This window comes from Phalacrocorax aristotelis, chromosome 2 (genome assembly GCF_949628215.1).
Source record: "Phalacrocorax aristotelis chromosome 2, bGulAri2.1, whole genome shotgun sequence".
NCBI lineage: Eukaryota > Metazoa > Chordata > Aves > Suliformes > Phalacrocoracidae > Phalacrocorax > Phalacrocorax aristotelis.
Genome location: NC_134277.1, coordinates 60,226,646 through 60,246,496, shown reverse-complemented (window position 1 = coordinate 60,246,496; position 19,851 = coordinate 60,226,646). Strand labels below are relative to the sequence as shown.

Here is a 19,851-nt window from a genome sequence, read left to right as displayed (position 1 = left end):
ATGCTGCAATGCCACTACTCCTTCCAGACTGTTACTTAACAGTTGAGCCAATGTATTAGTGTTAAAACATTTAAACACCAGTATTTTAATAGCATTAAAATATTAAATAACTTTAAAAACATTTAATATTAAAAACCATACTAAAATATTAAAACATGAGTGTAAATATCAGAAAAAGATATATTAAAAACCTGACTTTTCACCAGGAACACTGTTTGCAAATTATGTCACCGTTAGTAATGTATTCCTACACCAAGTTTGAAACATCTGAAATCTGTATTATTTGTGCCTTTTTAAAGGCAGATAAATGAACAGATGTTAGCTCTACGCATTGCCAAAGCTTTGCCATTTGCCAGTGTAATGGCAAGTAGAACCAGTTTGAAACTGTAGGCTGCAGTATTGAGCTAGGGAAGATCAAAGGAAAATAGTTGCAATTACAAAGGAGCTCAAACATAGCTCAAGCATCTTTGACTGAAATCGCTATATAAATATATAAATGTCTGCTGAATTAGAAAGTATAAATAAAATTGCCATTTAGAGACTACTGGTAACCTCCAGCCTGCTGGTGGTGGATTGGAAACCCACAGTGAAGCACTTAAAATAGGAAAGAACCCCTCTAGTCAGGACAGGAACTGAAGTGCTGGCCTCCCATATCTGAGAAGAGTGCCATAATTTCTAGGGTATAGGGATCAATGTCATTCTTTGTCATCTAATGAAAATACCATCCTTTCTTTACAGTCTCCGTAGCCCCAACATTATAGTTATTTTCCTTAATAATGGGGGCCATAAAGACTGTTTCTCCACTCCAGCACATTTCAAACCTGGAACTGACTTTGTGTCTACTGCATGCTGACTAAGTATATTTTAATAGAATTTCATAGATTTCATAGAAATGTAGATTTTGACTAGAACGTTGGCTATTTTGAATGAACTAGAGTCATCTTACTCTCATTTTAGCTAGTATTACTCACCCAAGATCACCCAGGAAGCTATAAAGTGAACGTCCAGTATCTGAAGAGCATTTTTCTTCTCTGCCAAGTATGCAATTCTGAGTTACATATTCCTGTATGTTAAAATACTATATTGCACATATACTGTTTCCAAGACCTTTTAAATCTGAGGCTTTCAAAGTACTTCACAAGCATTAAGGAATTTATTCTCACAACAGTTTAGTGACAGTTTTATGTTGCCCCTCTTAAACTCTGTATACAACTGAGGTTGTGGTTGGATGTCAGGCATTCTGACTGAAGATCTTCTAACTTCTCCAACTCTTCAGGCTCTGTTTATGGGCTGTTAGGAGAATAGCTTAGCTGGATTTCCGCAGTGAAGGTATTTATCCAGCTGAGAAACTGATGGGCCGGGGGAAAAGTAGCTTGCTAAAACAATACCAGACATCTGAGAGATTTAAACCTATTATCCTCAGTTACTGAGGGTTACCCTAACTATCAACACAGCCCATTTCTATTTCTGTGTTCAGTGGGCAGAATAATAAATTTTCCTGTGCAAAAATGTGTTATGTTAATATTGTGTCTATGGTGGCTATATTACATGATCATATTTTTTAAAAATGAGAAAAAATCAGTATTACGAAAAATTAGAAAGAATACAAGATCCTATGAATGTCTTAATCTTTTGCACGAAAGCTTGCACAACCATCTCCAGTGAATCCAGATACCTCAAAGCTTGTTACATACTTTGCTTGTAACTATTTGAAATTACTTTGTGTCTAAAAATATTAATATAATTCTCACGTTTCGTATGTAAAACTTCACAATTCCAGCTCAGATTTTCTTAAGGCAGTAGTATGTGTGTGTTGCGGGGTGGTGATGGTGGTGGTATTCGTACCACTTCACTGCCAATAAAATCTACATTTCTAATATAGTCTCTGATTAACTAACACAGATCCACTGCAAGGTAATGGAGTTGTTCATATATATTTATCTGCAATTGATCAGATACAACTAATTAATTTTTGCTGAAATGTTTTTTAAGAACATGAATTTGCTTGGGAAATGACCAGCAATGACAAATAACAAGGAAACATCACGACTAAACATCAGATATGAGAGACAATGTGAAAATCTGTTGCCAAAGACAGCAAAAACTTCTTTTGACTTGCATGAACCTTGAAGAGTGACTAAAATGCATGTTTAACCCCCATCATGACTTCAAAAATTTACAGCTCCTCTTCAGAGCACAAATGAATTTTAAATGTTTTTGACCCTTGAGGTTCTACATGGCTTAAGCAACTATTTTCCTAGGAAGAGCTTCCTCCTCTGTGTTATATACTGCAGCAGTATAAATCTTGCTGTTAAAGTAGGAGGGCATATCCAGAACTGTAAAGGAAGAAAGAGAGAGATGTATTTTCCAACAAGTGTTCTACCCCAAATAAGCAATACTTGTATATATTGTCCTCACAGGCTGGCCACAGAAGGCTACCGTATGTCAGGTACTCCTAGACAAGTCCTGTTTTTCCAAAAGAAATGTCAAATTACCAAGGATTTCTGGCAGCCTACCTCTGAAGTGTGAGTTCTCAAGCTACTGGAATATTTGTAAGTATTTTTACATCATGTGGGTAACGATACGAGATACAATAGATTTTGCAGCAGTGGAAATCAGTCACGTAACATTTTAAACATCAGAGGAAGAGTTTACACTCAGTAATAATTTGCGTCATTTTTAAATTCAGCAGTAAAGAACTGGATAGTAAAATACAAGTTTGACATTGATGTACCCTTCCTATGATCCATTTCTATTTATTGACCGCAATTTACTCTATATTACTGGAAGTACATTGCTTTTCAAAGCATTTACTGAAATCTTGAAAACAAAAATTAGTAAAACCAATAAAGGCAGAATTCTCTTCAGTACAACATATCTGTGAAAAAGTTTATGAAAGAAGATTCTTGCTGATGTTGACTAAATTTATTAAACACGGGGAGATAAATATCAGTTTTGTTCAAAGGCCATTTTATTAATTTGCTATGTGAACAAGTAAATTGATACCATTTATCCAACGCTCACCAGTGTTTGAAAACTCCTTTCTCCTCCTCTTCAAACCCCTTTTCAGGAATCATACATTATCATGAAAGCTTTGTGAAAGTGTTGTGGAAGACAGAGTTATGGATTGCCTTGATCATTTGTGCAAAAATTATGTTTAGTGTTCAGAATAATGTTTTTGAACTACATGATGAAAGCAATGGAAAAAAAACTTGAGTCAAATATTAGCATGTGCGTGAATTTATCTTCTTTTAATAGCATTTACCTTTTCAAATTGCATATTCAAATCCAGCTAGACGATACACCTTTAGATTAGATTATTTATTGATACGGACTTCTTAGGAATAGAAATCTCTGAAAAGAGTCAGGAGACTGCACATCTGAAAACTCAATTACTCATCTTAAAGTACGCAAAAGTGTTCCCAGCTAAAATCCACGATTCCCAAGCTCTGTGACCCCAATAAGCAAAGAAGTCACTGCTGAATAACTTGCAGACACTTCAGAGTCCCCGTACTATCCATGATTGGCAAGTCCTGTGTCTTATTTACAGACAGGCTAGGAATATGTATTTTGATATTTATGACACACCTTAGACCATGGCAATTTCACAGATCTCATTTAGTCTGCTCATCTTTTACATCTAAAAGCGGAGCTAAACTCAGCTTCCTGATAAAGCAATCCTGATTAAGGCTAAGTTAGCCTTAGGTGAGGCTAGCTCAGCCTCCTCTGGTAACTGAAAATTTTCAGTAGTTATAAGTATCATTAGGACTTTCAGTGTTTAAATTTTAATTTCATTGGGGATTATTCATTAAACACAGCTTTTACTATCCACAAACATCACTAGCTGTTTCTATACAGATTAATCTTCATTTGCATAATGCTGCCTACTCACTGAAAATTTAGTCAACCTTCTGAGGCAGTGTTACTCCACCTTGCTCAATAGAAGCAATGCATATGAAACGTGTGAAGGAAAATGTCTCTGGACCAGAGAAATACTATCCCATGTAAACGTTTCGTATGTTAAGTGTGTATCCAGTAGGAGACATTAATGCATAGTACATGCGTCACATGTACAGATTAATGCTCTGATAAAGAACCATCCGTGTTGTCTTTTCTTAGCCACACATTATACAGCATCTTTGTGGACTCTGATCTACATTCTCTTTAGGCAATAAAGATCAGCCAAGTAATCGTAGTGTGTTGGGATTGGCTTCTGCCCTGCCTTCCTAAGAAATGGATGCCAATGATCACTACTTCAGCAATTATTGTTTAATAGCATCTATAAAACAGTCCTCTTGGAAAGTAACAGTTGTTTTAAGAACTGGTTTCTGTATACAAAGGTGCGTGTCCCTGAAAAATACTGTTTGTTGGTTTGGTTTTTTTCTTTCCTGTGGCCCTACTATTGCTACAACAGGAATATTACGACAGTTATGCAAATGACACAACTAGCCTTGACAACTCTAGGCTAGCCCCTAACTGATAATATCATGTAAGTGACTGATAGTATCACTCCACAACTCCTGCTCTTAAAAGTGATTTTTCCTGGCAGAAATCGATTCATTTTCTGGCTTACATCAACAACAGATACGGGACTGGATTAGCCACAGGTCACAACTGTGAAAGGAAAACTTTTCTGTAATGCTAAGAACTGATGGCAACTGCCAATGGTTCAGTAATACAATCAAAAGAACCTACGATTTTTTATAAACAAAATTATATTATCTTTTGCCTAGGCACAAATGTTGGTGGTCTAGGGCAGACTCCAGTTAACGGGAGTAAAATTTTTGAACACTTTCCTTTGCAGTCCTCTGTAAGGACAGAAGGAAAGGATTTACAGCTTCATAGACTAATACAAAACTTTAAAAGCAAAAAGGCATCACAATCACATTACCAATTTAGAAAGAATGTGTGCTTTAAACTTCATAGTGAAATCATGCTATAAATAAATCGGGGAAAAAATTTTCTTCAATAAAATGAGAAAGGTTTATAAGGGAGTGTCTATAGTAGATGCAAGGTATGAAAAGCAAGGTCTTTAAAGGATGAAGAAAAGGAATTTGACAATGAAGGTAAATAACTTTATGAACCATATTTAATGTATCAGGTGATACTTAAACTTTTCAGAGGCAAACACCAACTTTGGTAATAGAATTAGAAACTGAATCCAGAACACCAATCTGCTTCAGGCAAAGTCAGCTAGGACAGCCCAAACCATTCTTATTGTTAGATAAGGCTACCACGGTTAACATATGTTCATGGTTTAATGGAAATATATAGTAACTTCATTATTAAAATAAAAAAATGCCTGAGGAAGGACGAGAAAACACCTGCAATCATCACTCTTTTAGCGCTGAAGGCCAAAGGAAGGGAGGAATTTGGGTAATGCTAGAGATCTACATAAAGTTGAAGCCAACTTCCCTTTACAATACAAATAAAGAGACGAGCTTCCTAAGTCGTAATAGAAAACATCAGTGGAGGAAAAGGGACAGCTCTGAAATTATGTCATGATGTTGACAAGCAGCCAATAAGAAGGTTAATTCTGAGTTGTCATTAACAATTGAATCGCACAATGGATCAAAATCATGCCAGTACATCTGCAGTGGGGATGTGGAGAGAGAGAAAGGTTGAGGGGGAAAAAAAAGAATGAATGAATAGTAAATACACAAGAATTGCTGACCTGATAAAATAATCAAAATAAAACTACAGCAAAGAAATAGCACATAAGACATAAGCTCCCTACCATATATACTTTGAGCTATCAAATAGGCCAAGCTATGTTAAAAAAAAAATAAAATCCAAATTCAGTATATTGTCTTTTAAATTAACATTATTTTTTAAATCTGACAATCCTCAATTTAAAAATAAAATTATCAATTGAAAATGAAGGACTTCTTCAAAGAAAGAACAGGAAGACTGGAAAATGTATGCTGTTTATCAAATAGATTGCGTGCTCCCAGCACTAAGCTGCTATCAAAACCACCTTCAGGATAAAAGAAGCACTGATAAGACATTGTATGCACCTTGAAGGATAACCTCTAATTAAGGTACTGTTTTGTAAGGACACTGTAACATCATTTTTGATTTATTACAAAAACTACGAGATAACTTATTCGTAGTCTAATATTGTTCTTGGTCAATGACCTGTCCATGTACATCGTCTTATTCCAGCCTTTCAAGATTGTAAAGCCCAGCTATGGACAGGTTTATTGTTTCAGTGCAAGGTTCTAGTCATTTTAAAAGGTAATTGCACTGAAAAGATATTATCATCATCTATTAGTTGGCGTCACTGAGTTTAGTGTCTGTGTCCTAGACTAAGACATGCATTAATCAGAGCCTCATGTAACATAGTTCTTTCAAATCCAGTGGCCACCTGTTAGGGACTGGAAACTTGTCTCAACTTTTGTTGTCAGGCAAGTTTCTCTAACAACGCCTGATCACTACAGCAGCTGAGTGGGACGGTTTAATCACCAAGGTCGACCCGACAGGAATGTGTGCCCCGTTATCTTGGAGTACTCGTCCTCCACGCATACACCCGGGCCCAAGACCAACTGGCAACATATTGGGGGTGGGGTGGGCTTGGACCCTCTAGAACTTTCAAGCACTCTCTAGTGACAGTACTGGCATGCACCCCCACCGCCAAGTGGGAGGCAGGTTTATGCAGAACAGTTACTGACTATGCAAGAGAGCAACCTTATAAAAGGGGAAACCGGCAGAGACGACGGTTGTGTTCTGGACCATCGCCCCCTCCACTGGCTCCAAAGATGCACTGGACGCCCGGACTGCCTGCCTGGACTGGACAGACTGCTGGAGATGTGTGATGATAGCTACCGCAACAGTCCCACTCTCTCCCTCCCTTTTTCGCTTTTTTTTTTTTCCTCTTTTTGCTTTTCTCTCCGGTATCTATTTCTGGCCAAATAAAGTGACTTGGCACTTGACTCCGTTTTGAGTCTTAATTCTGTTTCCACGAATGAAAAAGGAACGTAGTCAGAAAAATACATTGGAGTTACTCAGAAGTTAAGCCCAGCCACCCCCAACCTCCCAGAATTATCTGAGGTCAGTTGGAAAGCAAGGGGCTTTAACCTCGGCAAAATTGTTCAACCCAACAGTGGATCATGACACCACTGTAGTCTGTTTTAAGATGCTGGGCATGCAAGTATCTGAACAGCCCCAGTTTAGCACCTTTTCCTGATAATCCACCTACTGCCCCATTAAAGCTGGCATTTTAATGCATTGTGTAGGAACCACCCTGTCTTCTACTGCTAACATGGAGGCATAGAAAGACTCAAACCAAACCTTTTGCAATAACGGTATATTTACCTTTATTATTATTATTATTGCCTACTAGGGCACAGGTTTAGGCCAGGCCAGCTCAGAGCACAGTGTATGTCTCAGTATTGAGCACCAAGACTTTGGTTATCTGCAGGCGATACCTGCTGCTCTCTTAAGCAACTTGGGCATTGCTGTGATTTCGAAAAAAAAAATCACTATCTTGCAGATAGACACTGGAAGCACACCAGGCAATAATTAAGATCAAACCACCTAAACAGATCAGACAGAACATTCTGAAACATTAGGAGTGAGTTGCCAAAACACACTACTGGTTTTTTTTATTAATTATGAACAAAGCCAAAAGGAAAATAAATCATGTAGCAATAATTCGCATGGATTTTTTAAAATATATGATCAAATTGCTAATGTGACCTTAGGAAATATTAGGGGCATGAATGGAGAGGAATATATAAAATTTCTTGCCCTACTGATCTTACTAGCCTTATGGTCTCTTGAACTACTTCACTGCAGCCTTAGCTTCTGAGGTGTTTGCTGTGGCCCCTTCAGTGTCTGGGACTGCATAGCCTGGAATTGTGATGGGCTCTCAGTTTGCTGCCAGAGGCAGCTAAGTTCGTTCTGAATTCTTCTCATATTTCATACCATTCAGCAAGACCACATTTTTCCTTAGGATTGATAAAGGATAATACATGGCAAAGCAAAAGCATGTGGCAGAGATACATCTTGACTAGAGGAAGTGTTAGAGTGCTCAGCAGAACAGGTAGCACAATACATTTAGGCAATAGTATATATGGTATAAGCTTGCACAGGTACAGGAATACATTAGATGTCTTAATTTTCATCATCGTATTTGGGTCTCCTAAGTAACATGCAGATGAATCGAGATTAAATAAGTAGGGCTAACAGAGAGTTAAACTTTGAAGGTTAATCTGTCTATTTGGAGCTACAATGAGTTCCTATTATTCTTCCTACCTGGTTTTCTCTTTTTAGTATCATGGTGCTCAGGTGCTCTCCTGAACTTAGAAGGGGACATACTATGCATGGCTCCAGAGGCCTCGGGGTCTTCTCTGACAAATGGGCTGCATAAGTGCTAATGCTCACCCACCGATATCTGATATTATGAGAAAAAGCATCTTGTTAAAACTGAAAGTTTCATTGAAAATGAAAGTTCACCTGTTCAGAAAAAAAAGATGACAAAACCGCTAGAATTCAAAATTCCATACTTACTATACCAGAGCACATCTACAGATTAAACAAAATTCTTTTCATTTTATATATAATTAAATGACACTGAATTTGTCCAGGGAGTTTCATGCTCTAATACTACCTCAAGCTCCTTTTGATCATCTGAATTTGGTCTTTTAGTTATTCTAATAGGTTTAGGTTAGCTAAGTGGAAATATGGACGCACTATCACATTCACTGTGCTGATCCTTTGAGATTGATGCAGTTAACATTTCTCAAATCTCATTCACAAGGAGCTTTACGTGTGCATAATGTTACTGTACGTTAAATACAGCTGAGTGACATAGTTTAATGCTTCATAAATTCTCCAGTTTGCCAGCATGTAGCAAACTCAACTGTCAAGGTGATCTGTACATCATTGCTCACGGTGATTTACGCTGAAGGTTTGCAATTAAGTGCCTTTCTTTTAGAATGCTTCATGGCCAGCATGCATAGCAACATGCCATCAGCCCTCAAACTTCAGAGCTATAGTTATTTTATCTTTCTATTGACCCATGAACAGGCTATGTACAGTATGTGCTGATACCCCAAAGAAGCAAAAGTAAACACTAAATTCTGCTTTACTGGGAAAGGTATAATACACTATGGGTTGAAGTTTATACATCCAATCTTGCTATGTTAACCTGAGACCTGAAACTCTCGGGAAGGTGGCAAAGGTGTAGAAAAGAAAAAAAGGGATGTTCCTTGGACAAAAGCTTTACATTCAAAATGCATCTCATCTGCTTGCTACCTCAGGTTGCTAGGAATTAATTGCCCCAGTCTGCCTGTCTCTGAACTGACATCCTTCTGTAATGAAGAACACAGTCAATGATGCTGTCTCCGTGAACAGCCTCAGCTCATATGTTGCCTGTTCTGCAACAGTGATGGGAGTTTCACTCCCCTGAAAAAATGAAACAGGTGGCAACAAAGGAAGATTCACATCTAAAGAAGACACGTATAGATGCTGGAATAATAAAATCAAAAAGTCCATTGCCAAAAAGAAAAAAAGGGCCTCCATCTTGATTTTAGTTTAAGGTAAAGCCCATTTCTTTAATACAACTTTTTAAAGATTAAAAGATTAATATGCAGGTTGCTTTATAAGTTGGCAAGAAGTATATTTGGTGATGCTTTAAAACATTTGTAATTAAACTCATGCTTGTTTATGAACATTTTGGACACAATATAAGACCACGTAGAATTTATAAATGGTTGACGGAGGTAATAAGGAATGCTCATCAGTGTTACAGGTAATTACAGATTATATAAGATGAGAGGTACTTATTACAATCATAGAGCTTCTACTATCTTGTATTTACCTATAAGACATGTAATATACTCCCCATGTTCACACATATTTTATAAAGCCTTCGCAAGTGGAAATTTAACTGTGAAAGTAGATCCAATATCACTTGTATGCTCTTAAAACCCAAGGAAACCAATTCAAAACTTACTGAAATTAAATTTGGTATTTAGGCCAGTTTTTTTGATGCCTTATACCAATACAGTATTAACATCTGTCCCCTTATTTCATTTCAAAGCCTTCAAAATATTTTAGCATGGGTTAGTTTGGGATTAGTGGCTTCTCACCTGAAAAGGTGATCTTTGACTAACACAATGACACAGCCTAAGCTAAGACTGGCTACTAGCTGAGGCAGTTGTAAGAAACTGAGATAAAGGGGTACTTTCAAACCATGGTTTGCCTTTTTTTTTTGCTAAAGCAGACTTTTGGTGACAGCAGGTTTCCATCTTATTGACAGACTTTGCTTACTTTGATAGAAAGTTGTTTCTTGCTGTAACTCAGCTGAAATTTTAAGTACTATATTAAGACACTAGGCTACACTAAACTATCCTTACCAAAAATTACTGTTGCTTTACAGTGGGGCTCAAGAAAAGGGAAATGTGTAGGTGCTAGATTTTAAAACAATTGCTAAACGTAGAGTTTCCACAAGGGAAACTCTCAGGGATATTAGACACAAGATGTAATCAGCTTTCTTCACCTCGCCCAGTCCTCAAGATAATGAAGCTGTACCATTCACCTGTGCAATTTCAACATTTTGGTAGGAGTTAGAAACCTCATGTTGTTAAGTAACACCTTCATAAAGAAATTAATAGTTTATTAATTCAAGCACCTAATCACATTCCTTTGTGTGAGGGAACGGTAGTCCCTGATCAGGCTTCTGTTTTCTACCATAATACAGTGCTGAGAAAGAATTATGGGCAGTTCTCAAGGACAAGTCGTGGTTACAAAGCCAGTAAGATAATCCAAATGTCAAAAGGCACAACACCAGCAGTTACAGAAGCTACAACTAAAGACTGAAGTGGTGAATTGTCAAAAAACTCTCACATGTCCATAGTCGAAGTTTTGAAAAAGTCTGATCTGCATCAATAAAATTCTCTCATGTCTTTTTTTCATGCTTCATAGGATTAGAACGGGAGAGAAAGGGGGAGAGAGTGGGGGAGAGATATCATCCAAAACCACCCATCTTTAGCACGTTTCAACTACAACAACAAAAACAACAACAGCAGCCAGATATAAATATCTCCAATGGAAATTGGTCCAACAGAAATTAACTTTGTGCTGATTTATGCAAAAGCACACGTTTTCCTCTTGATACTCTACTGAACAACAAACTGACAAGTCATAAGACTGACGCCTAAGCCCTGGTTAGCTATCACAGAAGCACAGAGTAATTTAGTTTGGAACTGACCTCTGGAGGCTACTTACTGCAATCCTCTCCTCTATGCAAACACAATTTAAACTTTGAATCAATTTGCTCAGGGTCTTGCCCCATCAAGTTTTAAAAATTTCCAGGGATGGAGCTTCCACAACCTGGAATCACTCTCACTGGGATTTTTTTTTTCCAAATCAAAATTTCCCTTGTTGCAATCAGCTTGTAAGTGCTGTCTTTTGTCCTATTTATATCTTTCAAGAGTTTATTAGTACTCCTGCTAAATCAATCTTACTCAACGAAGATTGCCTTTTAAAATGAGAAGATGTGGAAAATTACTCCATTGTTACTTAGCAGCCATAGTATTTGGTATTTGTTTTCTGTTTGGAAGGTACTCTATAGATTAAATAGACACAGCAAATAAACCCAGTACCATTTGTGGGAGCTTGTTTGGCCATGGGATCATTTCATTTTTCCTGGCAAATCTGTAAGAAGCCTTTCTTACCCGATGTTGGCAGTTATTAGTATAAGAAATGAAAGAAGATGCTATGTAAAGTATGTAAGTGGAATGAATAGTTATATGATCTGAGAAACAGTGAGAACTGAGTCACTTTTAGTAAACCTCAACCTGATTCAGATTTTGGAGATGACAGAAGTGTTAGGGTATTGCACTTTCATATGTGAAGTAGAAACAGCATTGCTTAGAAGTATCAGTTCGTATTTCTGCCTATATCTATTTTTGCATATGTTGGTACAACTGCAGGTACTGCTAATAATAAATCTGAAAGATGTAGACATTTTTTTTCTCCTTCCTTAGAACAAGATATGAAAAATTCATCTTATTGTCAATACTCTGCCCAACTGTGGACCAAACAAAATTTTTTGGGAAGCATGTCCTACTCACAAGTACTACAAAAAGCATGGCAAAATATTCCCAGCCATAAGTATATAATTTTCAGGATGTCATCCTGTAGGGTTTTTAAGAATGGCAGCAGAAACGTTCTTTTTTTTTTCCTTTTTGTTTGTAGCTGATAATAAGAGGGGTTTTATTTAGCTCAGAACATGTAAAGCAAATGCCCCCCCGCAACAATAACCCACTCTACACGGAACCCAAGTGCCTGTTCTCCAAAACAAAAACAGATAATCGATCATGGATTGTAAAAATCAGATTTCTGTTATGGAAACAAAACAAATCAACACCAAAGCTCCCACAGAGCAGCAGGGCCAGATAAATTTAGTCCTCGTTTAGGTGAAAGAATTACAAAATGAGTTCTGCTCCCTCCGTCACAATCAGAATCCTTCTGCTCCACTTGGAAGAGGTTGTTATTCCACCTGGAGACCAATACTGTCATACTCTAACAGCAGCTTTTGCTTTTCATGTTTTGTTTGCAAAGAATACAGGTGGCCCCCATTTCTGACTATCAGACATTTTCCAGGCCTAACGTGATTTACATGGAAGGGTTAAAAATGAGGAAGAAAAAAGAATATTCCCCCTCTCTCTTAAAAGTACAAGGTCAGCTGAGCTTGTTAAATATTAAATAATAATCACAAACCCTTCATTCTGAGTAAGGTTGCTGGGCATCTCAAGCATCTTTAATGTCATGCAGCCTTGTTACGTTGTGTCCCAAAATCTTGTTTATTTTAAAACCCAAAGAGTTAGTATGACTGAAAAAATGCCTATATGAATACTGTATGAATGCACTCTCAAATAGTGTTAGTACAGCTTAAGTGAGAACAGAACCCTTCATCTATGCAGACAGACATCATGTACTGGCTTTCTTTAAGTAAATTAACTGCAAAATGAATTTGAAAAAAACACCAGTTCTTAGAAGTTATGGGGCAAGAAGGGAAACAAATACAGTCAGGATATTTATATCACATTTCCAACAGTTAATAGTGAAATTCAGGCATGCATGCACACATATATAGGAGCTCTAGGAGTAAAAACCTAGCTAAATGCTATGAAATAATAATAATAAAAAACCTCCTGTAAGCATTAGTAAAGCTAGGAAATAAAAAAGCTAAAATAAAAAAAAATGGGGAAAAATACATGATTGAAATATATTGGGGAATAATATAGAGACCCAAGAAGAGAGAAAAAGGTCTGTTTGAGTAAAGGCTGGTTTATATTCAGTATGATTAGATTAACTGAAGCATAAACTTTTTTTGTCAAGTGAGGATGTTTTCTCTATTGAATTAAGCAAAAATTTTCTCTCTCTTCAATTGTTTGGAAGTAAAAGGCCCCAGTAGTATTTCAAGAACTAAAATTACGATTAGTGTGGCTGGCAAGGGGGAACAGTTACAAAGGAATCATTTATTATTCCAGTCACATGTAGGTATCCAAAGAAACCTGGAATCTAAGTTTTACATCATTTGAACAGAATTAATTGGCAGATGCAAAGCATCTCTTCTCAATCTGATGCTTTCACAGACCATGATTTCTATGTTTAACAGAATAATTAAAATTAAGCTGTTTTAAACTCTAAGTCTAAGTCTGTTTTAAACTCTGTTGTTAGGGTGCAAACCCAGTAATTTTTTCATGTACTCAGACAACTGGATAAGCCAAGCCAAAATCATGACCAGCTAAGTCTTGGCATGGAAACTGAACAAGGAAAATTCTAAGAGAAGCTGAAAAAAAATTACTTTTTAAATTCCTTACCTTTCTTCAGCCTAACTTAATGGTTGGATTAAAAAACAAGCCTCACTTGATCAGCTTTTAACTTAAATTTGATTTCTGGAAATGCCATTAGAAGAGGCATAGTGATGTTTAACTGATGCTGATATCTCTTAAGCCTGTCAAACTGAAGCTGAAAAAGAATTATATCCCACATCCAAGAGGACAGATGGTGCCAGCCAGAGTGAAAGAAATTCCATTGGTGTGAGGTACCGAGCAAGTGTATTACTAAGTGAACTGGGAACTGCATTGCTAACTCTGATTTGGTGGTGATAGTTCAGTCTAAAGAATGAACCATTCTTTATACAATTCTCTATTCCTGCATTTTGCTTGGATTGCTTTATTATGAATATCCTTTAACACTTCTGATGTTTTGATAAATCATTAAGCTTATACACTGAAATAACAACACATGCGTCCTTATTCTTAGTCCTTATTTCTAGTAGTATTTTCTCAAATAGCTTGATATTGTCTTGGATTGCTAAAGCGTGTTTGCACAAAACTACTCCCCAAAAAGTAAACTGAAAATTTTAAGACACACTAAGCAAAGTGAAGCAATTAGCACAGGATTAACCCTCAATAAATGAAAATTCTGGAAGACTAGAGGAGTTCAAGTGTAGGAATTTGTAAAACTCAGACTGTATTATCACTTGATCAAAAATGTACTTGCATGCATCTGATTTTTACTCAATGTTAACTTTAATTCCACATCATAGCTTGCTTCTCAATTCCCTAGTTTTATCAAAATTTATTAATATCAGCATCAAACTAACTGAAGCTCTACCAGTTCAAATTTCAATTGATTAGAAAGATTTTGCATTTATGTAAACACAATAAAAATATGAACAGCTAGTAGTTGGGGTTTTTTTTTTTCAATGTAATGGGTCAATGACTTTAAAAATTATAATTGTAAACAAGGTAAAATATCGGTGAGTCATTTGGTGGACACATTCTTATCTAAACCATTCATATCTTCATCTATGTAACATTCATTTACCATATTTTATTACCATTAAATATATATAAAAAACATCATACCATACTTTGATATGGCATCATATCAAAGGGAGTTTGATGACGACGTGCTGTCTTATCAGAGAGTCCACTATGTCCTCATAGTCAAAAGGAGTAAAATATAGAAACATGAGAAGTGGCACAAGAAAGATTGTTGTTATGATATTCCACTATAATTTTGATAAGCAAAGCTTTTTCCTAAGTGTCCAAACTACAGTTAATCTTGGTGATAATTTCTTTCCAGTGCAGATTATTTCTTTTTCTAAAGCACTTCTCTTTGGTCATACATATACATCTTTATGTGCTGTGATATATATCATCATATAATCTAAGATTAAATTCCAACATTACTAAAAATGCCGAATCTAGAGTTTGGTCTCAATCTTATACATCCAAAACTCATTTGACTATACTCCATCTGTAAAAGAACATCTATAGATGGTGATGGGATCCTAATCCATAAAGATCTGACTGCTGTAATTTCTTTGCTAGCTGGAGTGCAGTTCAAAAATGTAATCCAATTTTGCAATTTTAGTCTGATGCTGAGGTTTGGGAATTACATTTCAGAGGATTTTTCTACAAGCATAAAGCATTAACAGTCAAAACTTTAGTGAACACATATATGCCTTATGCCACAGATTCATACATTCTCACTTTTAGGGAACTTTGGAAACAGTCTTCTGTATTCCATTATGATCTTCAAAATCTGAAGATTAAACATCAGTGATTTTTGCCAAGTTAGAATCCCTAACAGAAAGCATGAGTGTGTACAATTTTTAAATGTAGTAGCCCAGGATTAAAAATGAGGCATGAAATCTAATACACCCCTGGCACATGGTTGATTTCAGAAGTTCCAATCAGTGACTTTTTAGTCAGTGGAGCAGTGAACTGATGGAATGCAACAATTGCGTGGCCTGTATTTATTGGAGATGTACTCTGGTGCCCATCACCATGCATACATGAGACCAGCACTTAAAAAAGCAATTGCTTAAAAAATGAAAAACCAATCTTTCCACTCCCAGCACTGAAGCTCCCTCTTTTCAAGGCACAGAAATAAACAAACGCAGTCTCTGCTCCTACCACTGAAATAAAGCAAAAAACCTTCTGGAGACTGACCACTAGCAGTGAACTCTGATGCTACTTGCCTGTCCACACATAAAATCAGGCATCACCAGCCACACTGCCCCAAATGACTTCTGTTTTGTTATGGGAGAATCTGTGCTTTTGGACATGTTTGTGTGTAATCCCTGCTGATGACAACACAATTTATGAGCTCATATGGAGAAAAGACGCACCATCATCCCCGCCCCTGCCTTAGCAAATGCATGCTGGCCGCTTGTACAACTATTAGTACTGTTTTCTAAAAGCCTTTAAAAAATTAAATAAAAGCCTCTAAAGAATTAAGTATTTCATGAACACTGCAAACAGAAGAAAAATATTATTTCTAGGGAAGGGAATTAAAGTAGTCAACAAGCACCAAATTCATTCTTTACTTGGAGACTTTAGTTTAATTCTGGCTGCATTTACATGTAAATTCACCACAATACAAGAACACAGAGCTGCATGGCCTCAGGGGTGAATAATACCCTCCAGAAAATTCATCTTTATTATACAAAAATAAAATAAAAAAAAAAGAGGATACAAAGTGACAGAAATGCTATAGAGCATGCTTTTCCAGCCAGAAGTTGGCAAAAGAAGAATCAGGATCAAAAGAGTGCAGTGTTCTGCATTTTGAGGAAAGAAAGCATTTCCCACCATGTCTGTACTTCTGTAAATGACATATACATCAGGGGTGCAGCAAAGTCCTCCTCCGCAGAAAAAAAATTCCAAGAACTGGGAATCGGCAAAGACATTACCTATCTCTTGCTCACCTCATCACTTTGCTCCTTGGCGAATCCTGTTCCAAGAAACTACAGGTCATCTTGAGGAAGCATGCAGAAGCCATCTCATCCCATAAGTAATGTAATCTGCATTATAATCAGATGCAACCACTAAGCAGTTGTGCAGTGCTGGAGGAGGATTTTTTACCTTCCATTACTGCTATCAACAGCAGAGATCTCAGCAGATCTCTTTGGCTCATTCTGCTTCTGGCGGTCCTAATGCACCTCTTATTGAAATGCCTCATCATTATGATCTTAGAATAGTACAAAATAAATCCCTTCCAAGGGGCTAGTAATCAAATTTTAGCTTCATGTATTGGAACCTGTAACTGGGATTAACTGCAAAAGACATACATATGTGTTCTGTGATCTCCACAGGCTACTGTTTGCTTCTGAGTTCAAAGTCCTGCTCTTAACTAATAAAAATGTTAATGGATTATTACTTTATAGTAATCCTTCAATTTGCAGTCATTCCAGATGACTTAGAATTAACATAGGAATGTACACTAATTATATATAAAAAGTAAATCTTTTAGACACAGATTACAGGTCCTCATTTGTGCAACACCATCTTGGGGGAGATGAGACCCCACCAGAAATTGCAATTTTAGGAATACACCCGTTTGCAGGAACCTGCAGTGTATAAAAGGGCTAAAAGAAACCACTAGAATCTTAGCAAATCTTAGCAATAGGAAGAAAAAGTTCTTTTTCCCTTGTAGTTTTCTGCTACATTGACCTTGAACACTTCTTAGTTGCAACCTTCAGGCTTCTGAATTTTAGGAGACTGGCAGAAGCCACACCTGAGTCGTAATGCCTCAAAAACTGTGTTTTTCATCAGGGCTTGTATACAATCAACAGAACAATACCTCTTTAAGAGAAGTACCCCAAAGTAGTGGCCCTGTCCAGCATTCCCCAACAGCTGCAAGGAAAGGCAAATCCTGGAGAACAGTGCAGACTGCTGCTTTCATACAGGTATATCAAATCCTCGTAAGGGTAATTTTCAAGAGACACCAGTGGAAAATAAGAAAATTTCCAGAACCTTAGTTATTGTGTTTGCAATTATACCTAGTTTATTTATTATTAGTAACCTAAGAGAATAATTATGTAATTTCTGGTTTTTAATATATGCTACATCACAATGAGGTCTTTAAAACAGCTGTATACTAATACTTTAAGAGATGTAAGACTGAACTGCATGCTAACTTTCTATGTGGGCAGCCTGCCAACCATGAGCAGATACACAGAAGTGTCTGTCATATCAACAGAACAAATTATGGGAGTCTTACGATAAAAATCTTTATTTGCATTAGAACCTATTACTTATTCCAGAGGACGGCGTAGGGACAGGGTAATAGGAGGAATGGGCAACCTGGTTTTCTGTAGGAATTTTCAAATGTATCTTTGGAGCAGTAATAAGGCATACCAAGTAGCCCCAAAAGCCTCATCTTTGTTTTTCCCACTCCACCCTCACTGGGGTTTTTTTCTACTCTAATTTACAAAGGTTTTTTAACATCCCTAGGTTTTCTCTATTCCCCATTATTTTTTATAATCTTGAGGTAAATATAACAAAGACATGCAACTAAAATAAAAAAGTGGCTAGGTAAACCAAAAAAGCAAAAAGTCACCTTTCTTTTAAAAAAAGTTACATTGAAATTTTATTTTTTTAATTCTATGTTCTGTTCAAGAAAGGGAATGGTAAGTGTATACAGTGTATCTTGCATACCCTCTGTATATTTACACACTAATTTAAAAGCCTTCCATTAAGATTATTAAAGCATTTTGAAGAGTCCCAGAAAGACTTAATCTGAGACAGGTATTTTGGAAATCATTGGTTTTCAGTAGATAATTAGTCAGGATAATCAAAGATTCCAAAATTTTCAAAGCACAGCCAGAAAACACCCAGTTTTTTCTTCATGCTCGATTTCCTATTCCAGTTGCTTTGGATGTTATACATACACTTCTACTGTTTCACAAAGAGGTAAAATAATTTTGATCTGCAGGTGCAGCATTGAAGGTTGTTTCAGATAGGACTGCACCTGTATAACATGTTGTGGTTTAGCCGGCAACTCAGCCCCACACAGCCACTCGCTCACTGCCCCACCGGTAGATGGGGAGAGAATCAGAAGGGTAACGCTCGTGGGTTGAGATAAGAACAGTTTAATAATGAAAATAACAACAACAAAAATGCAATGGAAAGGAAAACAGTGAGAGGTGTGAAACTCGGGGGTGGGGGGGGTGGGGGGGGTGTAGGGGAATGAATCACCCAAACCACACATGACGCAGCCGCTCACCGACCTGACACCACCAGTCCCCGAGCAGCAACTGCTCCCCACCCCGCCACTGCCCCCGTTAATATACTGGTCATGGCGTCACATGGTATGGAATGAGCATCCCATTGGCCAGTTGGGTCCAGCCGCCCCGGCCGTGGCCCCGCCCTTCCCAGCCTCCTGCCTACGTGGCAGAGCGCGGGAGGCTGGAAAGGTGCCTCACCACCACAGGCACTACCATGAAGAGAATTAACCCCTTCTCAGCCAAAACCAGCACACATATAAATCCCCTTTTTTGGAATATGTCCTTGCAAGATTTTTAAGATTTCACAAAAAAATTAAAAGAAAATGAGAATTATTTTTATATCGATGTGGACTAGATTGTAATGCTTGACTGTTTATGAGTTTCTTCAACAAAGAAAAAATACTCTGTGAGGAGGAAATTACAGAATGGGAAATTGCTAGCAATGTTTTTTCTTCTCCTTTGATAATATTAATCTTTAGTTATTTTTAATACAGTACTATATTTAGAAAGAACAGTTGGCAATTAACACACAGATGTAGAGAGGATTCATTTTCAGCCTACGGTATACTTTATGAAAGGGACAGGGAAGGAATTAAAATAATTTTTCTATGCAAAACTGCATGTTTGGGACTCAACAGGCATAGAGTTTTATATGAACTGCTAATGACACACTCAAGGGCATAAAATCCATTGCGCGAATCTGGAATAAAAGAAGCCTGTTTGTTATTTTTGAAAAATGCATATTGTTGTATTCATTTTCCCTGTTTTATGAATTAATAAATATGTGGGTAATTATTATTTCTACGTGAAGCACT

General features: G+C 37.0%; 1 protein-coding gene and 1 long non-coding RNA gene across 4 annotated transcripts in view; one reads left to right on the top strand and one right to left on the bottom strand.

The window, feature by feature from the left end:
• LOC142052916 (uncharacterized) overlaps positions 1-7,084 on the top strand; it is a 28,162-nt gene extending 21,078 nt beyond the window's left edge. For all 3 annotated transcript variants that reach the window (XR_012659030.1, XR_012659032.1, XR_012659031.1), the window contains exon 3: positions 2,421-7,084. This is a non-coding gene — a long non-coding RNA (uncharacterized LOC142052916). The remainder of the gene's footprint in view (positions 1-2,420) is intronic.
• Positions 1-19,851, bottom strand: part of CNTNAP2 (contactin associated protein 2) — a 1,177,124-nt gene that overhangs the window by 534,922 nt on the left and 622,351 nt on the right. The window lies entirely within an intron of this gene.